We start from the raw sequence: 12,722 nt of genomic DNA, 5'->3' as shown, positions 1-12,722 counted from the left end.
TCAAAAAGTATTCTGATGCTACTTGCTTTTGGCCATTTGTACTTGCTGGCATCAGAACCTACCCAGTATAAAGGGTAACATCACAATACCTGTCCTGAGAACACCTTTGCTCCCCAAATCTGTTGTCCGTGAGACTACAGAGTTGGTGATAGCAGGATGACAGTATGTCCCTAACAGCTACTACAGTGTCTGGCACATAATAGGGATTCAATAAATACTTACTCAAGAAACAAATTAATGTAGTCGGAATCAAAATGGATGCTTTAGTTTAAGAGCTAAAATGCACAAAGAACACAGATCAACCCTAATTCCCATCGGTAAGGCAATGGTTGAATCAACTGTGACATGACCACAGTATATAATGCTGTGTTGCTATTTTTTAAGAAATGGGAGATATGTATATATGGGGGTGTGTATATATATATATATATATATTCCATATAATAGACCACAGGAAAGAAATAACACATATATGGACATATATTATTACTTCTCCTAGGTTTATTATTGAGTGGAACTTAAAAAATAAGTTCCAGGACAATATAAACAACTTTTTTTAATTCTATGGATATAAACATATACATAAACAAACTTTTTTAAAATAAATTTACTAACAAGCCTAAGGTGACAGAATCAGTAACTAGTAAAGCTGGCTTTAAAATCCACACAATCTCACGCTAGACTCTTTGCTCTTAACCATCACTGTTTTACATCTTCCCACCCCTAGGAAGGAGCACCAGCTCAGAATAAGAAAGCCCAGGAGGGGTGTGCAGGGCAGAGGTCAGATGCTCAAAGGCGGCACCCTGAGCTTTAACAGAAGAGGTGGTTTGAAAGCTAGATTGAGGAAGAATCAAAAATTTACACGAAGGTGTTTGTATGTTGTTTATTAGCAAGATGGAGCCACTAAAGACTTAATGAATCAGGCTGTGCTATAAATCCTGTGCTTCAAGAAGATTAATCTGGTACAATGGTCTGGAGAGGAAAGGAGAGGAGAGAGAGAAAGAAGTTCTCTACTAAAATAGCCCAAGCATGACGTGATAAGGGCTTAAACTTGCTGGCAGAAAAAAAGAAAATCTAAGTTGGAGATTGCTTAAAAAGAACACCTCTCCTCCCTACTTTGCGTTCCTGTTGCAAGTCTGTATTTTTCCTTCCACGCTACACAAAGCTCTTCCCCTCCCTCTTTTGGAATGTATCCATCCTAAATCCCTTCCACTGTATTCAAAACTCTCTTGCACTTAACATTAAGCCTTGGTGCAATCATACATTATGATTCCTGAGAAATAGTCTCAATGGCTCCAGAGCCAAAGTAAGTTGGTGATTCAGAGCAAGGAGCATTAAGGTTAATTACCTAATAATTTACTACAGTGAATGTATCTGTAGACATTTTGATTTTTACTAATTGTGGTGTTAAACAAAGTAAACAACACTCTGCTTCACATTCCAGTTGTGGAAATGCGTCAAGGGGAACCTTTCCTGTGATTTATAGCCCCTTGCTTTACCCCTGAGCGCAGGCCACTTGATGGGAAGTTGGAAAGACCAATGGTTTTGCAGACCCCATGTACTGGTTTAGTAAAGATTTCTCTTAATACGACTGTGCACTGACCCACCTTTGCTGCAACGCTGAGTGTGCCATTCAGAGAAACCAGGCGCCAGCGATGCTAATGGGATTTGAGCAGCGCTGTTCACATGGGTCACCCTGTGCGCGGGGGTGGGGGAGGTGCGGGGAGGGAAGGGCTGGTAATGTTAGAACAGGGACGGAATGAAATGGCTAAGACTGCAGTCAAACCCAGACTCAAAACCCAGCTTCTCCAACTGCTAGCGGAGTGGGCTTCAGCAAGTGAGTTAACCGCTCAGAGCATCTGCCTCTTCACCTAACCAAGGGCTATCAGTACTACTCAATGGAATTATTATGAGAACTAAATGTAGTACTCACATGAGGCATCTGAGATTTTTGCAAACCCGACAGCCATTCCCACTCCCCCGACCTTGTACAGCATTGGCTTTTCTTCTCTCAGTCCAAGTGACCAGAACGGCTACCCATTACCCCTCTCCAGCTTCAAGGACAGACACTTGACTGGGCCTGGCCAGTCGCAGTAACTCATTTCCTGATCACAGTCAATCAGTTAAGGATGGACACGTTACCCAAGCCGGAGCAATCAGGACAAATAAGGCCCAACTCAAGTTATTTTACTTTTCAGGGAAAGAGGGATGCTCAGTTTAAATTACTAAAAGAATAGGACATCAGCTCAGAACAGATGGCAGCCATATTACTACCCCAAGAAGAGAACCTAATGAAGAAGAAGGCCGACCAGAGGAACACAGACCAAGATCCTTAAGGGAGGAAGACTGGGTCCTTACAATACTGTTTAAGCTCCTAGATCCAACCATGCCAGAAGATGGAATATACTGGAATGACTTGTTTCATGAGCCAATAAATTACCTTTTTGCTCATGGAAGTTTAGGTAAGCCTTTTGGATCTTGCAATCTAAAGAGTTCTAGTACTTTAAGCAAAGCTTTAACATACTTTGTGATACATAGAAGGCACTTAAAAACTACTTATTATTTTTGAAGGCTCCACACTCATCCCAATTCTCAAGCCATGTTTATTTTCCAAATTACCAAAAATCCATAAAAAGGGGATCCATTTCCTAGTTTCTGATGTGGTGCAAAATAAAACAAAAGTTCCTGATTTAGATCTCTTTGAACTAATAGAAAGGCCCAGAGATGTTTAAAGCAGTAGCAATTCTGAGGGGACGTGCGGGGAGAGGGATAAAAAGAAACAGAGGACTTTGGCCTTTTGGTCAGATGCCTGGTGACCTGGATGCCATTCTGTCCTGGTGACGTGCTTAACCATCCCTGGTACAGAATTTAATCTCCTTGAGGTCAGGGACTTTGTTCATTGACACCATCACAGGACAAAGCTTTGCATATTTGGTACTTCTTACGTTTCAAATCTCATGCATATTGTTGGATCCATGATAACCCACAGGTCACACACGATCTGATCAAGGTATTATTCATAGCTCCACTTTCCAGGTAAGGAAGCCAAAGCTGTAAGAGATTAAGTGACGCAAAAAAGTGTCATGCCACGTCCTTCAGGAAAGAGCAAGGATCTGAATTCAGAATCTAGGGAGTATGACTCCCAAGTCCCTTCTTCTCCATAACTATAAGTGGTTGTCACAGGACCATGCATGGAGGTGACAGGGTGCAGTGGGTCAGTTCTGGCCCCCTGGCTTCAAGTACCATTCACCTCACTAATGGCTGAAGATTTAGATAAGATGATGGATACACCTAACACATCTAACACCAAGCCCAGAACAAAGGAAGAGTCTGGCAAATGTTTGCTAAATTTGAATCTGCGGGCACAAATCAAACTCTTCCGAGAAAAAGTATTGACTGGAAAGTTCTTCCTGGAAGATTCGCATGGATATGTCAAGGATGCTCTCGGCAGCCTGTCTGTATGAACAAAGAGTCAGAAACAATCTAAAGATCTGCCAAGAGACAGCCATGCACAAGAAAGTGCATCTCTACAATATAGAATTCTACCTAACAATTAAAAAATGTCATGCAACTCAATATGCCCTGACACAGCAAGGTCTATAAGACATATTTTGGGCAGAAAAAAAGAGACAATTATATGTGTAAACGAATAAGTCAGGGCTTCCCTGGTGGCACAGTGGTTAAGAATCCGCCTGCCAGTGCAGGGGACACAGGTTCGATCCCTGGGCCAGGAAGATCCCACGTGCTGCGGAGCAACGAAGCCCGTGCGGCACAACTACTGAGCCTGCGCTCTAGAGCCCACGAGCCACAACTACTGAGCCCCCGTGCCGCAACTACTGACGCCCGCGTGCCTAGAGCCTGTGCTCCGCAACAAGAAGCCCGCACACCACAACGAAGAGTAGCCCCAGTTCTCCGCCCGTGCGGCACCAAAGACCCAACGCAGCCAAAAATAAATAAATTAATTAATGAAAAAAATAAAAGAATAAACCAAAATATATTTCTAAAGAAAACACGTGTCTCTTTCCAAAGAATATACATGGGAATGCACTTGAAAAAACGGCTTAAGGACACACATAAAACCCACGGTTTAAGTACTGAGTTGAGTGCAAGGGTCAAAAAGAAACTAGGGACTTCCCTGGTGGCGTGACAGTTAAGACTCTGAGCTCCCAATGCACGGGGCCCGGGCTCAATCCCTGGTCCAGGAACTAGAACCCACATGCATGCCACAACAAAGAGTCTGCATGCCACAGCTAAGGAACCAGCGAGCTGCAACTAAGGAGCCTGTGAGCTGCAACTAAGGAGCCCACCTGCCACAACTAAGACCCAACGTGACCAAATAAATAAATATTTTTTAAAATAAATAAATAAAACATATATCAAATAATAAAAAAAAAGAAACTAGCCATATTTACTACATTTTCGTTTTTTACAATGAAAATTTGGTCATGAATTACTTATGCGATTACGAATTAACAATAAGGAAACACTTAAGGCAACTGAAAGTAACCAGAGATTGCTTTTAGCTAAAAGTAACTTGCTTGATCTACTCGGTGCTAAAATAAACAAGAATAAATAGGGAAAAGACACATTCAACCACTTTCTGAGGTATAAACAGAAGGGTGAGAAACAAGCTGATCGATGGAATTTCTCCTTTATTTTCCCCTTTAAAAATTGTCCTTATTTATTTATTTATTTTGCTTTTAAGCGGCTGTGTCCCATATACACAGTGCAATTATCTTCCCTCAAAATATCATCACTCAGTTGAATGATCTTGCGGCATGAAAAACAGCTTTGGCACAATCGTTGCATATTGTTGGGAAAATTACCATCAACTTTCTTTTCTCTTCAAAAACAAACTCTTCGCAATGACACTGATGAGTTCTATTGTTTTTTATCTAATACCTTAACCCAGTTTAAATCCATAGTCTGCATAAAGTCCTTGAAGCGTGACATTAATTGTGGAAATATTCTTAGGAGATAGAGGGTTGCATCCAAAATATGATTCTGCTGAACTCGCCCCATGTGGACAATTACAGATTCCCCCCGATCACCCCAACCAACAGGCTTTCAGCTGCCTCTGCCTGCAAAGGTCTACCTCATAATCCCTGCTGCGTGCTACATGAGCCTCGACTCTCACAGACCCTGCTTCTGTAGCCCTGAAGCACATGGAACAGTTTGCAGACATATAAGTGGCTTCACACCCACATGGCAGTTTATTCTATCCTCTTGGTTGACTTTTGCCCATTCTTGTGGCTTTCAGATACCATCTCTTGGCGACACAAATTCATTTCTTTCATCCAGATCTCCTTTTCTGAGCTCTAGATTCAGAAAACCAATACCCCCTCGACATCTTTACTTTGTTGATGCATCTGTATCTTCAACTTAACATGTCCAAAGTGAAAACTGATTCCTCTCTCCTAAATCTCTCCACTAGCTTCCTCCACCTTAGTAACTGACCCCAACATTCAGAAGGCAGTAATATGGGAATCATTGTCCCCTACGCATTCTCCACATTCATCAGCTCTATTGGTTTGACCTCCAAAGTTTCTCCCAAATCCATCCACGTTGCTTTACCTGCACAGTCACCAGCCTGACAGAAGCCACCATCACCTCTCACCTGGTCTGTGGCAGTGCCTTCCTCACGTGTCCCCCCATGTCATCCTCGCTCCCCGATTTTTCACAATATTACTCCCTGCTTTTAATCCTCCAATGGCTTTCCACTACACTTAGATCAAAACACCAGCTCCTCACGCATCAGCAGGACTAGAGCCCGAGTAACTCCCAAATCTTACCATACATCCCTCCCCTACCATCAGCACATGGACCGTCTATAATGTCCTAGAAAACAACCTCTTTCCCATCTCGTTTCCTTTCTTCTGGATTTTTGCATCCTTGACTCCTTTGTGCCCTTCAGGTCTTGGCTTCAATATCACCTCCACACAGAGCCTTCTTTGACCAACTCTCTAGACTGTTGGAGCAAAAAATTTATTTCCTTCACAGCACCAATCCCAAACTTGAACTCTACCATCCACGTGTTTACTTGCCCATTATCCGGCTCTTCCATGAGAGCAGGAATCTTCTCTATCTTGTGTATGGCTGTACACCCACTGCCAACCTCAAGGCCTGACACACAGTTGAGACACAAACAATTAGTTGCAGAATAAATAAATCAGAAACACATTTGTAATGTATATGTATAACTGATTCACTTTGTTATAAAGCAGAAACCAACACACCATTGTAAAGCAATTATACTCCAATAAAGATGTTAAAAAAAAAACACGAAAACACACTTGTGGAGTTCTGTGCTATGTGTCCAACACTTTGAGTTCAGCGGCAGGAGGGGTACTTTATAAGAGACATGGAATTAAATGCCATAATCTTTGCCATTAAGGATGGTGTCCTCTATTTGAAGAGAGAGAATCTACACAGTGAAAAGATAAAACTAATGACATAAGCCAGTAGACACTTGAGTGTTCAATTTAAGTATTAAGTTTTATGCTTTTGGTCATGTTGAGTTGACCAGATGAACTTCTGGTGGGACAGGCCAAACAAATGGTTTACTTGTGGATGAAAGGGGTAAAGTTACAGAAGTTGGAGACGTGAGAACTGACAAGGTCTGGAACATTCAGAAACAGCTCTGTGGAGGAGAATGGATGTATACCAACCTAAGACAAGTCAGAATTAGTTAAACCTACTCAAAACCACCTAGAACAATGGCCTTACGATCCTGAAGTAATGTAAAAAATAAAGAGCCCGTTTTCTTGCCAAATAGCAGGACATTTTATTATCTCTCTACTACCTCCCATACCAAGGAGTTCGGGTAATTTCCCAGGTCAACTCAGAACTGGAATGAGATGGGGAAGGGGGGTGAGGGAGGGAAGCTTTTTCTGAGAAACAGGCTGGTATCATCTCTGCCCTTTGTCCAAAGGGTTCTTCTCTCCCACCTTGTCCTTGCCAGGTCTAGTCATTTTGGGATCATTAGCATCTTTCCATAATCAGTGACAAATCAGGACTTTGCAAGACAGCTGGTGCCCCACACTAAACCTCAGAAATCTTACTAGCTGGGGGCAAACAGATGTTCCTCACCATTCCTACCTTGCTTACCTAGGGCTATAACTGGTAAAAGGTCTTGGTCATGTTTGCTTAACAGATGTATCCTAATGCAAATTAACTTGGAAAGAATGGGGAAAAATAAATAAGAAATGCAAATGTTTAGCCACTCAGATTTTTCTGTCTTAATAACACACTCCAGGAACTCATGGGGGAAGGAGCAAAGTTTGAACATTGCCTATCAATTCTGAGTTCACGGCTAGTGTTCTTTTCACGCTAGACCTTCTGGTGATTAATAAGAGTATAGAGCAAAAAATTGAGGGAATGAAGAGAGGGAGAAAATTTGAATTGAGGGCGAAAGCCTTAAGTTTTGTGTACTCAAAGGACAATAAGGGGCCAAGCTGGCTCCATACAGGTAAACTGGGAGAGTGGCAGTCTGTTTGGAAGGTTGTGCAAGAGAACTGGACTGAAGCTGTGTCTGCATGGCAAGCACAACGTTGTGACTCAGACTATTTGCTTCCTTGGGCTTGTAGGACTGTTGGAAATTATAGAAGGGGCTAAATTTCACCCCAGCCACTTCTTGGCACTGCCGATGATGAAGAAACAAGAGACAGCTGAAACTAAGCTGAAGATGTACTTTGGAGTCGTGGGAAGGGAGGGTTGGAGACCCCAGCTAGAGGACAAGAGCAGGTGAAAACCTAGAAAACGATGGTAACAGTGGGAAGGAAAGAGAGATACAAGACACCCTCTGAGGGGGAATTCACTAAAATGCAGTGACTGGATACATTTAGGAGGTGATGGAGATGAGCATGTCGGAAATCCTCCAAGGCTGCAGGCGCCGCAGGTGTACATCAGGCAAGCACACCTGGGAAGTCAAGAGGAGATACAGGCTGGGGCGGGGCAGGGGGGACGACATGATGATGAATTTGTTTCTCTACCTGCTAAATTTAAGGTAACAGTGGGATATACAGTTGAAAATGCCCACTAGGTTACTGGAGATATAGGAGCCAGGTCCAAATACAGTGTTATGTTAAAACAGCACGGGCTGGAAAACTCACCTAAAACACACAGGAACTGCAGTGCTTTGCTAAAATCTATGAAGCTTATGAATTGTCTGTTCTCAGTTCTTTGTGATGCCCTGAATTATAGATATATAGTGCCCAAGGCTCATGACACCTAAGTCTTTCTGAACAAACAGCTATGAGTGCAAAGAACTGCAGGGTCTGGAAATACTCCAGTTCAGCGTGGATTTTGGACATCTGTCTCCTACATTTATGATTCTTACCATATCTGGGTACCACTACGTATTCATCCATAGCAATATAACGCCTGTATACTGTCATTAATTTCTCATCCCTTTGTAAATCAATAGTGGTTTTTTTACCTAAATAAATTTAATTTACAAAGTCATACTGCTATAAGTGAAAAAATAGCATCACTTGTTATAAATAGAATACAACTGTAAAAAGAGAGTTAATGGGGAGAGAGGCATTGAATTTAGCTGTTGCACAGTAGACATGTCATTTTTTTCATACTCTGAATGTATGGAATTCAGAGCCTCTGAATGTTCTTCCTTTATGGGGAAGTCCAAACTGTAGGGTCTTGACTTCCGAGATGGATGCTGAAGAAGGATACATAGCCCTCTCCTCATCTCCTGGCAAATCACTTAGACTTAGCCAATCAGATACTCTGGCTCATGACTTTGAAACTTAAAAGAATCAAGGACAAAGGGCTAGTTGTAATGAATTCCCATGGAGGGGCCCACGCAGGGGTGGATGGTATATTGCAAAACACCATCCATAGTGCCCACGCAGCCAACTCCCATGACATTTTCTCATGTAATTTCTCAGATTTCTCAGATTTCCTTTGGTTGTTGATATAGTGGGTTGAAAAGTATCTCCCCAAAATTCAGGTCCACTTGGAACCTCAGAATGTAACATTATTTGGGGATATGGCCTTGCAGATGTAACTCATTAAGGATCTCCAAGAAGAGATCCTGGATGTGGGGTGAGCTTTAAATCCAATGATGGGTGTCCTTATAAGAAGAGAGAAGAACACAGAAACACACACAGGCAAAGATGATGTGAAGACGGAGACAGAGATTGAAGTGGTGCATTGGCAAACCAAGGACTGTCAGTAGCCACTAGAAGCTGGAAGAGGCAAGAAAGAATTCTTCCCTAGAGGCTTTGGAGGGAGTGTGACCCCACTGGTCCCTTGATTTCAGACTTCCAGCCTCCAACTATGAGAGAATAAATTTCTGTTGTTTTAAGCCACCAGGTTTGTGGTTATTTGTTACAGCAGCCCTAGGAAACTAATACACTGGGTTTGGGGATGTGTCTTATGATGATATGAATTTCCCTGTATCTGAGTTATACCTCGGATCCAAATACCTATTCATCCTGTTAGTAATTAACATTTTCTGGCCTTGTGCTCTCACCTTCTACCCAATTTATTTTCCTAAGTGGCTTCTGTTATTTGCAACCAAGAACCAGGTTGAAATGCCTGCCAAAGTGTCTAAGAAGCCAGAGATCCACTTTTGGTTGAAATGAAAGTAGCAACAGTTAGGGAGGGGTTAACGGCATAATAGCACCAAATTGAGACCTTCTCTTTGGGGCAATTAGAAAGACTGAAAGCAATGGAAAAGTAAATAACCTTTTGTGACTTAATGTTAATTTGATGCCCTGTTTCTGTCCTGCCTGAAGTCATCTAATGTAACACTGACGATGTGTCCCATGTCTTGAGAAATACTGATTTAGTAAAAGGTCCTGACTTTACAAATGGAGAGATTGAGTCTTGGTAAAGCAAAATAAAAGGACTTGCATACAGTCCTACAAATAAAGCGGTAGAAGAGGCAAGTCCATGACCCTGTTCTTCTATGTTTTCTCATTCTACACCCACGCCACTCTTTTACCACACTACACATCTCTTCTTAAGGATTGTATTAACCATACTTTCGCCTCTTGTAAACTTGAGGCTTGAACATCTGCCCTACATGCAGATGTTGGACACACCTTGTTCTGGTCCTATAATAGGCCTAAGTCACCTTGCCTTGGCCTCCTGCTTCCCTCACCATCACCCACCAGGGCATCTTTCAAATGCAATCCAACCAATCTGGAGTTTCTAACCCCCTCCCTTATCAGGCTCTCACATTCCAGGCCACTATCCCCCTGTCCTAATCACCCCAGGGCCAGGTACTAGACAACTAGGGACAGCCCCTATGCCTCCAAAGTCTGCTGAAATTACTCAAACTAGCCAGTCCTAACTTGTTTATCCTGCCTGGCCTGGTCTTCCCTTAGAGACCACAATAAAGGCCACAGTTTCCCTTTCTCCTCCTGCCTCTAATCAGCCCCAGTCTTCCCAGTGTGGTCCCCCAAGGCATGGTGAGGCCCTCCCCTTCCTGGGAACTGTAAGTAACAAACTGTCTTTTCAATGGCAATCATCTCCTGATCTGTTGACCTTTACTATGTCTCAAATTTTCTACATTTTAAAACAAGGCTCTCACGAAGGAAGTGTATGTCTTCAGCCACCATAACTGGGACAATTCCAATAACCCTGAAGACTGTTGGGATCTATTAAGATAAAATCTACTTCTTTTACTATTGTTCCATTTTCAAGGGAGACATAGGATATCTGGTGCATCCTTTATACACCACGTTTTAGCACTAAAGTAAAAACTTGAGTTCTAGGGAAGCAGGATAACTATGGAGGCAGCCTGTGTGGTTTAAATCCAGCCTTCACCAGTAAGTAGTTTTGGCAACCTGGTCAGCGATTAACCCTGCTGACCCCAGTTTTCCATCTATAAAATATCCATACTGGTAGTACCACACCCCTAGGGTTCTTATGAGGATTTCAGGACCTCATACAATCAAAACACAGAGTGCACTGCCAGGACGAGAGTAAAGAGATCAATAGGATCAATAGATCTAAACTCCTAATTAGTTGAACAGCTTCCATGAATGCACATCAGAAGTGATGTCCCCAAAACACCATGCTCCTGGTGGCCTGCACTTGGTAGGAGCTTAATATATGTTTGTTTACTGCCAAACAAGAATCCATCTACTGTAGCAACCATTTATTGAGCACCTTCGATATACCAATAAATATACCCATGCCTGGCATATGCAATGAAGATATAAAAATAACTAAATTCATTCTGTGCCTTCAAGAATCCAAACCTAGCTTATTTCCAACTCAGGAATCTGTTAACATTTCAAGACAGAACTCCCCTGACTTGAAGAGAATCTCTCCTTCCCAAAAGAAAAGAAAAAAACTGATTTCATTTCATTTTTTCTTTTATACTCAAGCAGAAATCATGATTTGTTAATGGCTCTGGATAGAAGAGTACAGCCCATGTCACTAGAACTGCAGAAATCATGGTGACCACAAAACAGTCCGACTATCTTATGTCCACTCAAAGGTCCCAAGAACTCATGATAACTCTGCAATGGTTTAACACCCAGTTCTGGAAAGAAAGGCTATTTTCCCAAAATATTTTACAGGAGCATTCTTCAAAAGTGATTCATTCTTGGTTGGAACTCTTTGGCATGTTTGGGGATCATTTATCAAGTGTGTTTACAACAAAGGTCTCTCTCCAAACTTCGGATGTGTGAAAACAGCCCTTAACACGATAAAAATAATTCTAACCACCAAAGCTGGCAGACAGACCCTAGACAGTCAGCCACAGGTCAAAGCAGACAAAGCAAACGTGAAGGGGGTTCATGCCAGGGCTCCAGGGATGATCTTGTTCTTCAAAGGAGCACATGGCCGGCTTGTTCACTGCTGCTGAAAACACTATCGTTACAGCAGAGTTCTTTCCGCTTTCTGTTTTGAACCTAATTAAAATGCAAAATATGAACCCTGCTGTTGGGAGACAATTATCCAGGAGTCTCTTGCATTTCTTCCTGGCTTGTGAGAAGAGGCACTGCCTGCCTTTGCAACAGGCTATTCTTTCATGAATTTTGTGCAACAAACAGCCTTGGAAGATAGACAGGATGTCACCTTACGGAAAGATAGACAGGATGTCACCTTACGGAGCAATGGGAAGATCTGTTTACTGTCCATAATAATAAAGATAATGTTTCCCTCTGGGGAAGAGGGTAGATATTGCCCATTATAAAAGATTTGGGGTTCCCTAAATTTGGGATTCCTCTCTTGTAACACAACCCACAGGTGGATACAAGTGCAGACATCACCCAGCCCTTCTTGTCTTACCCTGTGGGAATTAGAGCTCTGGGAACCAGCACAAATGCTGGTACTCGGGCTATTGCCATAGCTGTGAGTAGTAAGCTGCCCTTCTTCTCTGACCCAAGAGTCTTGTGTCTTCAACAACATCCAAAAAACTGTGGCAGGCCCCTTGTTAGCCTGCACGAAGGGGGAAAGCTCTGCTCCTGCGTAGTCCTTGACATCTGCCATATCATTAATATTCCTTTATCAGTCAGAATCTTTATCAAAAGGCCCTCTGAAGTCTCCTCATGCTTATACTATAAATAAAATAACATGCTTGTTATATGGAAATAACTTCAAGACAAGTCACCTCAAGCCCTTTTTGAGGCGACCTCTTCCTCCCCCCTCTCTCCTCTATAGAAACTGAGAGATCCACTGCCCTATGTAACTCAGCTATCCCAAACCGAGGGAAATTCCAGAGTGCTGAAGACCTAGAAATTGGGAGA

The sequence above is a fragment of the Balaenoptera physalus genome, assembly GCF_965194825.1.
Source record: "Balaenoptera physalus genome assembly, chromosome: 16".
In the NCBI taxonomy this organism is placed as follows: domain Eukaryota; kingdom Metazoa; phylum Chordata; class Mammalia; order Artiodactyla; family Balaenopteridae; genus Balaenoptera; species Balaenoptera physalus.
This window is presented reverse-complemented; position numbering follows the sequence as displayed.